Genomic DNA, 13,411 nt, shown 5'->3' with positions numbered 1-13,411 from the left:
TTCAATCATCTGAGAGGTCCTTAAAAACATGAGTAGATTTTTATTAAAGGTTTTGCCTTCCTAAGGCCTGCTGTGTAAAACACTGGAACTGCTTTGCGTTTTGTTTTGTTTTTTTTGAATACTGAAAGTCATCATATACATGACTCTATCAAGATGTAAGGTGTTATTTTGTATGGTGGTCTGTTTTCAATGTCTACCACCAGGTACAGCAGCAAGTAAGGATTGCTATCCATTCTGCTAAGCCTTACTAGGATGAAAAACTAGCACAACCACAGACAAAGATTTCTTCTTTATTTTTTTTTGTCTATATGTTCTTGCAAACACATAAGAAAATAAAACTCAAAATAGTACTTTGAGTTTCTAATTTCAAGGCTTTTTTAATGAATATGCACATACAGCAAATATGCTGTTTGCAAAAAAAAAAAAAAAAAGCAGTAATTACCTGTGGAAGGATGTTTGCATTCTGTCTTCCATATTGTGTTATCTTCTGAGAAACAAACAAAAATTCTTACAGGCTGTTTGTAGCTTTCATACCTTACCCTCATTGCATTACTGTATCACCCTCACTATTCATGTAAATGTTAATGCTTTCATCTAGTATTGACTCACTGCAAGCATACTCTGCTTGAAAAACAAAATCTACTCTCTGGAATTTTCCAAATACCTCTGCCTGAATTGTCACCTTACGCTGCTCAACATCATGCAAATAGCATCGGGGGTCTTCTCATACAGTGGATTATTCAGGCTTGTCGCATTGCAAGACTCTCTGTGAGAGGAAAGGTTTGCCTTAACAAGAAGGAGAAAATATTTCTCTTGCTGGCAGGAAACAAATGAAGGAGCTGTTTAAGAAAAGCTTTGCCTGAAAGGTTTGTTAATGAAGCTTGAGATTTGTATACATGTAGTCTTGTTTGAGACAAAAATAAAGCAAAGCAATTCATGGAATGTGGCCTAAACAAAAATACTTGTCAGTTATTCATGGTGTTTGTCTTCTGAATAAATCAGTCCAAAATATCCTGAGACTTTTGCAACAGATTGATCTATCATTTTAGGTGTGTGACTTTAGAGTCAGCCAGAGTGTATACTTTTTGTCTATTTTGCTTTTTATGGCAGTCAGGAGCTCCCTTCTTGCATGGTTGCTGTATGAGTGGCCTGGCTGACCCTGATGAGCTCCCACTGAAGTGATTGGGAATGCTTCTAAAAACTTGTTTTTGTTTAGGAATACACCATGATGGGTCTACAGCACATATGCTTCCACTAATGGAAGCTGGAGTTGATATTGATACAAAAACTGCAGCCAAAAGAACTGCTACAAGGAAATTAAGGATAAATCTAGCACTCCACTACACACAATTGCCATCTGTTAAGACTGGGACATCTTCAAAAAACAGCATTATTGGCAACCATTCTGCATATTTCTGTGGCTATCATTAGCTACTTGCACTTTAACTGAGCAAGTGAGGAAGATAGCAAGACTCGGCTACCCTTCAAGAACAATTTCTTTCTGGATTACCTTATTGAAAAGTTTAAATGCCAGGTTTGGTTCTGCTGACATTTTTTTTTTCCTTCTTATAGCCTTGCATGACTTGGTTTAATGTATTGGACTATGTTACTGTATTGTGTTGTTGATACTACCTTAATGAAGTACACAGACCACAGCAAGGCCTAGTAGGCAAGGACTAATTCTATTTTCTTGAGCTAGCTGGAGGCATTAGATTTTGTCTAAAGGATTGCCAGGTAATTCAGCCAGAAGCAAGTGGACTGTTCTGACATGAAGGACTATGTGGTATAATGTGAGTAGATATAATATGAAAACAGAAGACAGAAACAAAACTTTCCAAACATTTAAAGTTTTGAAATGTCAGAATACTTGTCACAATTCTGACCAGCCCCACTTCTGAGGTTTTGCTCTGCTTTTTAAGAACCACATGATATGTGACAGGAGAGAGCTGCCAAGCCTCAACAGGGGGGTTATTATCTCCTATAATACTTACATTTTTCTTTGCAACTGTCAACTTATTACTTCAGAGAGTAATCACTGGAATAGAAGATACATACCTCAAGGCTTGCTGTTCCTTTTGGTCTGGCATGGTAAGGGTACATCTGTAATCAGAGAGAACAGACATGAGAGCCCTCCTGAGCAGGAGGTGATACCCATAGACACATGGACAAAATAGGCTTGGGGAAGCCCAGTATATGGTATAGCCTTAGGTTATCATATAAACTGATAAACCACAAACTTCAATATACTACCAACAGCACTAATTCATTCTCCTGTCCTCTACATTTTCCTGACATGACCCTGAGTCTGTGAAAGGACTCATGCTGCTATCACAGCACAAACCATCCTTGGTGTACAGATAGAGTTTATTAATCTCTTTTGATGGCATCACCTTTGAATGGACACCACAGTTAGGTCTGTACGCCGAGATGAAAGTTGGTTCCAGTAGCCAATCTGTGGGAAATAAAACCTGTGTTTTAAAAGAAATGAAGATTCCTACTTCATTCACTAACTCTGCAAGGGCAAGATCACATGTTTTGAAGAAGGGAGCAGATCAAGAAGCTGAGGTGAAGTGATTAGCACCTCTTTCAGCAGCAGCTTATTATTGGGTAAGCTTGGCTGAAGTACAGATATGGGTAAAACCCTTTTCTCTGTAGAAACCCAAATATAACCAACCGGCCTGACTGACCAGAGCTTTGATACTTTGCCACTGCAGACACACATTCTGTTCTCTTAGCTTTACAGTGCAAGTTCAGTTACTACTGCTAGGTATGATTGATTAATACTGCTGCTAATGACAGCAGGATTTTTGATTACTTGCAAGGAAACTGCTGGCTGTCCTGCAGGCTTCTGCTGATTTTTGCACCAGCACTCTTCAGCTGTCTTTTTCATTTTAGTATATGAAGAATGGGTACTTTTCACTGGAAATAATCCTGAAATTTGGAACTTTTCTTTCTCAGACCATAAACTGAGGTCAGATTAGCTAACCTGGTGAATACATAGGCAATTTTTCTTCTTCAGCATTAGCAAGTTGGGAAGGGAAAACAAATATATTGGCAAAGACTGTCCTGACAGGTCAGTTCAGGCTGCAGAAGCATATGTACAAAACCCAGGCAGCTGAGTAGATTGTCACATACCTTAAATAAGCAAGCGATCTAGACCGTGATATCAGGTGTACTATTTATAAGCAAAGCAACACTTGTGCCAAAGAGACATAAAATCAGCGTCCTATAGCTTGTTTTTCCAAGCACTTCTTGGAATAAAATTGTGTTGTGAGAAGCTTGAGATTAGTGTCAGGTCTAGCAAATCTATGACAATGATAGTAGTATTAACAGTAATTCTTTTTGAGAATCCTGCACAACTTTAATCACAAGAAGCAGAGCACCAGCTTTCCACAATATATATTTTCAAATGTGCATGCAGTATGAGGAAAAAAAAGGATGATCTGGAAGTGTTGGTTAGCCATCAAAGCTACAATGCCACTAGTATTAGTGAGACTTGGTGGAATGAGTCCCATGATTGGAGTGCTGGGATGGAGCCCTACAGGCTGTTCAGGAAGGATATACAGATCAGGAAAAGTGAACATGTCGCATGATATGTAAGGCAGAAGTTTGAGTTTAAAGCCCTTATGGTTAATGATTACATGTTTGAGAGCTTCTGGGTGAGGAATAGGAGAACTGAAAATTAAGGAGATGTTGTAGTGGGTGTCTACTACCTATCACCTGTCCAGGATGTAAGCATTGATTATCAATTCCACAGGCAGCAAGGAGAAATTTCTGGGTTGGTAGCCCTTGTCCCTACCACAGATTTCAATTTCCTAGACATCAACTGGGAATATCATGCTGCTTTTATAAGCAGGTCTTGGAAACTCTTGCAGTTTGTAGGAGACAACTTCTTGTCACAGGTAGTTAGTGAGCCAGCTAGTAAAGGTGCCCTCCTAGACTTGCTATTTGTGAATAGAGAAGCACTCACGGTAGCTGTGATGGCATGTGGCTGCCTTGGGCACAGTGATAGTGAAATGCCTGAGTTTAAAAATTTCAGTGTAATGAGGTGTCGTGGTTTAAACCAAGTCCACACAGCTCGTTCACTCACTCCCCCCCATGCTCCCCCAACTCCCGGAGAGTTAGGAAGGAGAATCCAAAGAATGTAGCCCCCACGGGTTGAGATAAGAACAGTTTAATAGCTAAGGTATAACATAAATCATTACTGCCACTACTACAAATAATGATGATAAAGCAAACAACAAGTGAAGAGAATACAACACCTCACCAGCCACCAACCCATAACTCACCCCACCCTGCTCGACCGAGCACCAAACGTATCTCCTCCATCCCCCCAGAGCTCCAGCCCTTCCAGGTCTCTCCCGGTTACATCCTGGGTATGATGTGCTATGGTATGGAATACCTCTTTGGCTAGCCTGGGTCAGGTGTCCTGTCTCTCCTTCCTCCTGGCCTCCCTCCTTCCCTGGCAGAGCATGAGCTCAGAAAAGGCCTTGGACAAACGAAACATTTGAGCAGTAACTCAAAACATACTTGCTATCAGCAACCGTTCTCAGCCCGAAAGTCAAAACACAGCACTGCACCAGCTACCAAGAAGGAGAAAAATGACTGCTACTGCTCAAACCAGGACATGAGAAAAAAAGCACAACAGATTTGCTACTCTGGACTTCAGAAGACCAAACTTTAAACTATTCAGGTTTCTACTAGCAGAGTACCCTGGGAATCTGCTTTTGAGGACTTAGTATTCTGTGAGTGCTGGTCAGTCTTTAAGAGCTACCTTTTAGAAGTGCAGGAGCAGGAAATTCCACTGTATTGTAAGTCAAGCAAGAGGGGCAAAAGACCAGCTCTTCTAAACAGGGAGTTCCTTGTGGAGTTCTAGAGGAAAAAGAAATTCTATGATCTCTGGAAGCAAGGGCAGGCTTCACAGGAAGTTCACAGAGTTGTGATTCGTATGTGCAGGAAGAAGACATGAAAAGCCAAAGCTCAGCTAGTGCTGAAACTGGCCAGCACTGTGCCAGATAACAGGAAGGCTTTTTAAAAATACGTTTATAGTTTTGTTTGGAAGATATCTTCAACCCAATGAGAAGGGGCACCTTCAACTAGATCAGGTTGCCCAGAACCACATCCAGCCTGGCCTTGAATGTCTCCAGGAATAGCGCATCTACCACCACTCTGGGCAACCTATGCCAGTATTTTTCCAACCGTATTGCAAAGAATTTCTTACTCACATCTAAACTCAATCTCCCCTCTTTAAGTTTAAAATTATTACCTCTTTTCCTACTGTAAAAGGCCTTGTTAAAGTCTCTCCCCATCTTTCTTATAGGCCCCTTCAAAGTACTGAAAGGCCACAATAAAGTCTCCCCAAAGTCTTCTCTTCTTTAGGCTGAACAACCCCAACTCTCAGCCTTTCCTTGTAGGACAGGTGTTCCATCCCTCTGATCATTTTTGTGGCCCTTCTCTGGAAGGCAATAATGAGATAAGGTCTAAAGAAAACATTGGACTGATACTTGTTGGAGATTGTTATCCAGCTACTGAGGATGAAGAAAAAAACAGAGGCATCCAATGGTATTTTTGTCTCTCTCTTTAATAATACTGATAGATCTTGGGCTGCTCAGTACCCCCTAGTAGGAGGACCACCACTGTGAGAACAGTGACTTTCCTTCTGTCGACAAAGAAATTGTAAGAGACAAGCTGTGTCAGCTGAATGTCTACAAGTCCAGGTGTATAGTGGGTCTATCCCAGCGTACTGAAGGAGCTAGCAGATATTATGGCTGGACTCCTCTTAACCATCCACCGAAGGACTTAAAAGTCTGGGGAGGTCCCTACTGACTGGATGCTAGCCAATGTTACTCTAACTTTCAAAAAAGATCCATGGAACTACAGATGTGTTAGTCTAAGCTCAGTTCCTGGAAAGAAATATGGAGAAGATTATACTGGGTACTATTAAAAGGCATTTAAGGAGTAATGCAGTAATCAGGCACAGTCAACATGGGTTCACAAAGGGAAAGTCTTTCTGACTAATTTGATATTCTCTTATGACAAGGTCACCTGCCTTGCAGACAAGGGTAATATTATATTCTGAGATCTTTCTCTCTGTACGTAGGCAATGTTTTATTATTTCTGTAATGAAGGGAGCAAACTTCTGAAGGGGAATTTCGAACTTCACTACACAAGAAGAAAAGATAAATTCTTTCTTTGTGTCTCAATAGTCTCTGAATGTTATTGAAATGCATGAAGAACTATCAAGTGGCTTTGGTTTCAAAACCATGACTTACATGCTGAAGTTGCTAAAACCACTAGGAGCTGGTAAGTACAAGAAATTAGTATGTGCTCATACTTTTAGCATCACCAAGATGAAGAGCAATGTATACAATGTCTGTAAGCGCATGGAACTGCATGATGATTTTCTAATGGTGTAGGACAAGACTGGATTTAGAATCATAGAATCATAGAATAGTTAGGGTTGGAAAGGACCTTAAGATCATCTAGTTCCAACCCCCTGCCATGGAGTTCTGCCCCATCACACTAAACCATGTCACCCAAGGCCTTGTCCAGCCTGGTATTGAACACTGCCAGGGATAGAGCATTCACAACCTCCCTGGGCAACCCACTCCAGTGCCTCACCACCTTAACAGGAAAGAATTTCTTCCTTATATCCAATCTAAATTTCAACTATTTAAGTTTGAACCCATTACCACTTCTTCTGTCACTACAGTCCCTAATAAAGAGTCCCTCTCCAGCATCCTTATAGGCCCCCTTCAGATACTGGAAGGCTGCTATGAGGTCTCCATGCAGCCTTCTCTTCTCCAGGCTGAACAGCCCCAACTTTCTCAGCCTGTCTTCATATGGGAGGTGCTCCAGTCCCCTGATCATCCTCGTGGCCCTCCTCTGAATTTGTTCCAACAGTTCCATGTCCTTTTTATGTTGAGGACACCAGAACTGCACACAATACTCCAAGTGAGGTCTCACAAGAGCAGAATAGAGGGGCAGGATCACCTCCTTTGACCTGCTGGTCAAACTCCTTTTGGTGCAGCCCAGGATACGGTTGGCTTTCTGGGCTGTGAGTGCACACTGAAGCCAGCTCATGTTCATTTTCTCATCGACCAACACCCCCAAGTCCTTCTCTGCAGGGCTGTTCTGAATCTCTTCTCTGCCCAACCTGTAGCTGTGCCTGGGATTGCTCTGACCCAGGTGTAGGACCTTGCGCTTGGCATGGTTAAACTTCATGAGGTTGACATCAGCCCACCTCACAAGCGTGTCAAGGTCCCTCTGGATGGCATTCCTTCCCTCCAGCGTATCAAGAGAACCACACAGCTTGGTGTCATCGGCAAACTTGCTGAGGGCACACTCAATCCCACTGTCCATGTCACCGACAAAGATGTTGAACAAGACCGGTCCCAACACCGATCCCAGAGGGACACCACTCGTTACTGATCTCCAGCCGGACACTGAGCCATTGACCACAACTCTTTGCGTGTGGCCATTCAGCCAGTTCTTTATCCACCGAGTGGTCCACCTATCAAATTGATGACACTCCAATTTAGAGAAAAGGATGTCATGTGGGACAGTGTCGAATGCTTTGCACAAGTCCAGGTAGATGACGTCAACTGCTCCACCCCTGTCCATCACTTTTGTAGCCCCGTCATAGAAGGCCACCAAATTGGTCAGACAGGATTTCCCCCTTAGTGAAGCCATGGTGGCTGTCACCAAGCACCTTGTTGTTTTTCATGTGCCCTAGCATGCCTCCCAGGAGAATCTGCTCCCAGATTTTGCCAGGCACAGAGGTGAGACTGACTGGTCTGTAATTTCCCGGGTCATCCATTTTCCCCTTCTTGAAAATGGGGGTTATATTTTCCTTTTTCCAGTCATCAGGAACTTCACCTGACTGCCATGATTTTTCAAATACGATGGCCAGTGGCTTTGCAACTTCATTTGCCAGCTCCTTCAGGACCCGCGGATGGATTTCATCAGGTCCCATGGACTTGTGTACATTCAGGTTCTTAAGATGGTCTAGAACCAGATCCTCTCCTACAGTAGGCCCAAGGTCTAGATTTTCACAGTCCCTGCGTCCACCTTCCAAGACTTGGGTGCTGTGGTCAGAGCCTTTGCCAGTGAAGACCGAGGCAAAGAAGCCATTAAGAACCTCAGCCTTCTACAAGTCCTGTGTAACCAGTTCTCCTGAAAGTTTCTGGAGGGGGCCTACATTGGCCTTAGTCTGTTTTTTAGCTGCTACATACCTATAAAATCCCTTCCTATTATCTTTAATATCCCTTGCCAAGTTTAGCTCCAATTGGGCCTTAGCTTTCCTAACCTGGTCCTTAACTACCCTGACAACATCCCTGTATTCATCCCAGGCCACCTGTCCTTGCTTGCACCTTTTATAAGCCTCTTTTTCCTATGAATTTTTCTCAGCAGCTCCTTATCCATCCAAGGAGGTCTCCTGGCCCTCCTGCTGCACTTCCTTCTGGTTGGGATGCAACACTCCTGAGCTTGTAGCAGGTGATCCTTGAATATTAACAAAGAGTCTTGGGCCCCCTTGCCCTCTAGGGCATTCAGGTTCTTAACATGGTCTTGAACCAAATCCTCTCCTACAGTGGGCCCAAGGTCTTCATTCTCACAGTCCCTGTGTCTGCCTTCCAAGTCTTGGGTGCTGTGGTCAGAGCCTTTGCCAGTGAAGACTGAGGCACAGAAGTCATTCAAAACCTCAGCCTTCCCCAAATCCAGGGTAGCCAGTTCTCCAGAAAGCTTCCAGAGGGGGCCTACATTGTCCCTAGTCTGTCTTTTTACTCGCTACGTACCTATAGAATCCCTTCCTGCTATTCTTAACATCCCTAGCCAAGTTTAATTCTAATTGGGCCTTAGCTTTCCTAACCTGGTCTCTAGCTTCCCAGACAACATCCCTGTATTCATCCCAGGCCACCTGTCCTTGCTTGCACCTTTTATAAGCCTCTTTTTCCTATGAATTTTTCTCAGCAGCTCCTTATCCATCCAAGGAGGTCTCCTGGCCCTCCTGCTGCACTTCCTTCTGGTCAGGATGCAACACTCCTGAGCTTGTAACAGGTGATCCTTGAATATCCACCAACAGCCTTGGGTCCCCTTGCCCTCTAGGGCTATATCCCATGGAACCTTACTGAGCAAATTCCTGAAGAGCCCAAAGTCTGTTCTCTTGAAGTCCAGGGCAGTGAGCTTACTGCACACTCTTCTCACTGTCCTGAGGACGTCAAATTCGACCACCTCATGATCGCTGCATCCAAAGCTGCCCTGGAGAGTCACATTTCCAACGAGCCCTTCCCTGCTGGTGAGCACGAGGTCAAGCAGGGCACCTCTCCTCGTCGGCTCCTTTATTGCTTGCAGAAGGAAGTTTTCTTCCACACAATCAAGAAACCTCCTGGATTGCTTGTGCTGGGCCGTACCTTCGTTCCAACAGATGTCAGGGTGGTTGAAGTCCCCCATGAGAACAAGGGCCTGTGACCGTGAGGCTTTTCCTATTTGTCTGTAGAGTTCTTCATCCACAGGTTCCTCTTGATCAGGCGGTCTGTAACAGATCCCCACAGTAATGGCTCCCATCGCTGTTCTCCCTTTAACCCTGGCCCACAAACTCTCTGTTGATTGCTCACCTGTCCCCAGACACAGTTCCATACTCTCCAGCTTATCCCTGACATAAATAACAACTCCCCCTCCCCGACTGCTGGGCCTGTCTTTTCTAAAGAGCCTGTAGCATTCCAATGCTCCAGTCATAGGGCCCATCCCACCATGTTTCTGTGATGCCTATTATATCATATCTCTGTAGATGTGCCCACATCTCTAATTCCTCTTGTTTATTCCCCATGCTATGGGCATTTGTATAGAGGCATCTGATCCAAGCTCCAAATGAAGTTGGCTCAGTGGCTGGAGTGGCTGGAATATCTCTACATTGCTCAGAGTATTTATTATAGGTGGTGGCTACTGACTGGGTGTGTTGGGATGGAATGATGCCCCCCTCCCCCAGCACAACTAGTTTAAAGCATCCTTGACAAGTCTGGCAAGCCTCCTACCAAAACCACGCTTCCCTTTCTTTATCAGAACAGCTCCACCAGTCCACAGTGGACCTGGCTTACTAACTTGGGTCCCATGTTCAAGACATCCAAACCACTGACTATGACACCACCCTTTTAACCATTTATTAACCTGTCCAATCCTCCTTGCCTTTGGAAGGTCCTCCCCTGTGTCATGGAGAATTGTCGAAAAGACTATCTGAGCTCCAGAACCCCTGACCACCTCTCCCAGAGCTCTGTAGACCTTCTTTATACTCCTCAGTCTATTACTATCTATATTGCTAGCATCCACATGGATCCCTAGAAGTGGGTAATAGTTCGTGGGACTTACTAGAGCAGGCAGCCTCTCCACGACATCTCTGATCCGTGCCCCTACCTGGGCACGCCTCCCTTGTGACTGGGTCAGGCTGACAGATGAGGGCTTCTGTCCCTTTCAAAGTAGAGTCCCCTACCACTACGACACATCACTATTTCCTGGCAGCACCAGTAGAGATCTTCTGTACCAGTGCCAGCTGTTTCTGGTGAGAGTGCGTTTTCTCATGAGCCCCCCGCAGGACAGCAAAGCAGTTCTGGGTGGGGAACAGCAGATTTAGGATAGTTAAATAGCTAGATAGATGAGCTTGGGCCCACACTAAGATCTTGAGATTCACACTAAGATCTTGAGAGATGATGTTTCTTCTTCTTGAGTGCATAGGGATCTGAGGGTTTTTTTGTTTGGTTTTTTTTTATTTTATTTTTTTAGTAAATAATTTAAGTGGAATTTGTTTGGTTGATTGGTTTGTTCTTATTTATTTATTTATTTTTGTTTGGTTTGGGGGATTTTTGTTTGTTTGTTTTGTTTTGGGGGGTTTTTTGTTTGTTTGGTTTTTTTGGGTGGGTGTTTGTTTCAGCATCTTTCTGTCCTGAATGAGTAGTTGTAAATAGAAACATCTGTCTGTCACATCTTTTTTTTAATCCATAGGCTCTCTCAGTATACTTTTATTTCTTTACTGTTTTGTACCCTGCAGGATGCAGATGGCAAGGTAGAGAGATACGGCTTTAGTAATTCTTCTGCTCTTTTACTTACATAGCTGAAAAGTTAAAGACTAGTCTTGTGAAATAACATGAAGTTTCCAGAAGTCTTGTACTGTCCCATTTACATATGTGAGTGAAAGACCATGATAAACACGCAGCACTAAGATTAGTCACTCTGAGAGTCTAACACTCTTAGCTCACCAGATGATGTTGGTATTGTAATAGGGCAAGGTTGTCAGCAGGATTGAGCATTGCTATGAAATTCTGCAGTCTGGAAGTCCTCTGAAGGAGTGTCTGTTCTGCATAACAAAGCTGTCAATGAAAATTGGTTCTAATGTTACACTCAGAAAACAATTTTTTTCCAGACTCAAAAGATAGCCTAATCACTAGATTTTTTATGCATTGTTCAAGCCAATAATTTCTAAGAGTAAAAGAGGATTTTCCTCAGCCACAGAAGGAATCTTCTAATGTTTCTGGTCTCATCAGAGGATCATATGAAAAACAAGCCCATATCTATTGTTATCATCTGTTTGGAAGCTACAGTAGTTGAAAACAGCCTCTCAGTTCTCCTTAATTTTAGATAGAAGTGAAATACAAGAGGGACATGTCTAAGAATGAAGCGCATTCCATCATTTCTCTTTCTGCCCCAGCTAAAGAAGGAATTGAAACATTCATGAATTTGAAATTAATAAATAGATATCAGGCAAACAATCACAAATGTAAGGCAACCTCTCATTCAGGAGGAAACTTAGCCCTGAGATACTCCATATCTCATCAGATACCATTCACTCTTTTCTCCACTTTTACAAGAGAAAAATATATCAGTCATGTGAAAGATGAGTTGGAAAACCCAGGTGGACCTTGGAATACCTAGATAATTTCATGTGATATGTCTTTCACCTGGAAAAAAAAGAACATTTGCTTAATACCCGCCCATTCCCCATCCCACCACCTCCCAGACCTCCTAAGAAAAGGGAGCAGGGGGTGAATTTTTTGAAATTTAGACTTAATTAAAGGAAAATTAAACCTGGTGTATGGGTTCCAGCTGAAGCCATATACTGTAGCTGCTTTAGCTTGCAAACATTACAAATGCAACAAAAAGACAGCAGCAATATTTCCTTGTTCTACCCAGGATGTAACATCCAGAAAGACACTGTACCTTGATTCCATATCAGCAACAGCTCAACATAGAAACGTAGGATTTGGTATTCCATATCATCCTGCTCCCTCTGGGAAAAAAAAAAACAAACAAACACCAACACAAAACAAAACAAACAAAAAACTCACAAAAACCTTACAGCTGGGATGGAAAGAAACAGAGAGCGGTGTGAAACTGCTTCTAATTGACGGCAAGCATCTTGCTGAAACAAACAAGCCTGATTAAGATGAGCAGAAGAAGAAAACTCTGTGTCTGAAATGCAGTTGCCCAGGTAAAGCCCAGGAAATAAGTAGAGGAAATACAAAAGTTCTGTGTTATCTGCAGTCAGCAGCAATGGAGATGTTTTTACTCCTTTCTGTGCAGATCCTGGGTGACAGAAGGGCAGCATGGGGAGCATAAAGGAAAAACGTATGTCTTGAAATGTGAGTGATCTTGTTGCCTACAATGGAGAGAGGGGAGAAACAGCAATTTTCTGAATTTGTTCTGGGTAAAGAATGATATTTCTATTATTACCGTGTAGGCACAAACAATGATATCTTAAATCTCAATCTCTTGTGCCCAGCTACAGTACTGGCACTGCCTTTTGAACTGGAGACATTTACTGGAACTTTCTCTGTACTTCAGGAAGTTTAGCAACCAGAATTTTGAAACAGAACTGAAATAGTAACACCAGACTTATGTTACCAAATGCCCTCATTTACACTGAAATAAAAACTTTCTCCTGGACTCCCTCTCTTGAATAAAAATAAAAGCTGCAGAAAACAGTATTTACGTCTTGTGGAGAAGAGGTTAAAGCATAGGTATGAGCACACCAAATAGGCATTTTGGCACAGCTTGCAAAAAATTTATTTCCCTATGCTCATGCTCCTCTTGAAGAGTTTCATCCAAAGATGTCTTAACATGTCAGTGCTGCTGTCCTACTCCAGCCTCAAAGAGAATCCTTCTTGAAGGTGCCATAGCTCAGTGGGAAAATCATACCATGCTCTCAAGCTTTCCATGCGAGAGCTACAATTTCAGATGGCAAATACAGAGGAGACAAGAAGAAGATAGAAATAGAATCAGAGAAACAGACCAAACGTTCTTTATGTAAAGGACTCTCCTCTTCTGAAATATTCCACTTTTCCAACACGGAAATCCAAGCCTTTGGATGACTTTTCATCACAGAGAAAGTAATTTAGATTTTCTGGTTTATCTTTCATATTGGCAT

The sequence above is a fragment of the Melopsittacus undulatus genome, chromosome Z (assembly GCF_012275295.1).
Source record: "Melopsittacus undulatus isolate bMelUnd1 chromosome Z, bMelUnd1.mat.Z, whole genome shotgun sequence".
In the NCBI taxonomy this organism is placed as follows: Eukaryota; Metazoa; Chordata; class Aves; order Psittaciformes; family Psittaculidae; genus Melopsittacus; species Melopsittacus undulatus.
The sequence above is the reverse complement of the archived record's forward strand: the minus strand, read 5'-3'. Positions refer to the sequence as shown.